General features: G+C 47.5%; 1 pseudogene; it reads right to left on the bottom strand.

The window, feature by feature from the left end:
* The window catches only part of LOC101553166 (prefoldin subunit 6-like), a 460-nt pseudogene extending 99 nt beyond the window's left edge, over nucleotides 1-361 (bottom strand).
* Nucleotides 362-1,309: the final 948 nt, after the last annotated feature.

Consider the following 1,309-nt stretch of genomic DNA (forward strand, 5'->3'; position numbering starts at 1 on the left):
AGGTCCCAGAGCTGGGAATTTGTGTTGCATAATTTGAGCTGTGATGTAGATGTCCAGCCTCTTCCCCTCAGTGGCTTGAACATCCCCCAGCTCCTGTTTGACCGACAAGGGACCCAGGAATTTGGAGATCACATTGGACCCTTCCAACAAGGCCAGTTCCTCCTCACGATATTGTTTTCTGTTAGCTGTGCCTCCAGCTTCTGCTGCCCCAACATGGCTTTACTCAAGACCTTCTGTAGCTACTGGTATTTCTCCACCTCCCAGGGAGTTTCTTCTGGATCAGCTCAGCCACGGCGAGGACAAAAGTCTGTGGTGAACTGGAGAATGGGTCTCTCGCTATGAAAGATTCCCGAGCACCCATTTTCTGACCTGGCCAAAAGAAATGATGACTCGTGGGACCGGAGAGAGTACAGCAGGTAGGGTGCTTGCCTTACGAGCAGTCCACCTGGGTTCAATCCTCCGGATCCCATATGGTACCCGGAGCCAGACCATATCGAGAGAGGAGTTACCTCTGAGGATCTCTGGGTGTGGCCCCAAAAATGAAAGAAGTGGCTACTCTCACTTAAGGCAGCTTCTCCCGGTGTGGAATATCCACCCAGGGACTTATCTGTAAAATGAGATCTCAAATCCTCTAACTTAAACCCTCTTTCTCCACAAACCTTCATCATCTCACCTCTCATTCTCTCCGGTCCCTTTCTTCCCAGAGATTTCATGTGGAGAGTGCTCTATCAAGGAAATACTTAAATAATTTATCCCGTTGCTCATCAATTTGCTCGAGTGGGCACCAGTAATGTCTCCATAGTGAGACTTGTTGTTACTGTTTTTGGCATATCGAATATGCCATGGGTAGCTTGCCAGGCTCTGCCGTGCAGATGGGATACCCTCGGTAGCTTGCCAGGCTCTCCGAGAGTGGTGGAGGAATCGAACCCAGGTCAGCTGTGTGCCAGGCAAATGCCCTACCCGCTGTGCTATTGCTCCAGCCCTAAATAAATTATAAATTAACTAAATTTGTTTTGTTAAGTCCTTAAGTAATTTCTATCAGTAAACATATGTTGAATATGTTGAACTAAGTGAAAGGCACTGATAGCTGAGAGATAAATAAAAGGTGTCCTTGTAGAACTAATGTCTCTTTTCCTCCTCTGTTCCCAGCACCAACTCTGATCCGTCAGTATAGTTTTGTTGGGTACATGATGGAGTCCCAGTTATTAGTCCCTTATTCACTCATCTCACCCTGGTTCTGCCCCCTCAGCTCCTAGCCAATGTGTTCTATGCTTCTCTCTGACACAAAGACCTTTCTCACGCGCTATTC

The sequence above is a fragment of the Sorex araneus genome, chromosome 7 (assembly GCF_027595985.1).
Source record: "Sorex araneus isolate mSorAra2 chromosome 7, mSorAra2.pri, whole genome shotgun sequence".
Taxonomy (NCBI): Eukaryota; Metazoa; Chordata; class Mammalia; order Eulipotyphla; family Soricidae; genus Sorex; species Sorex araneus.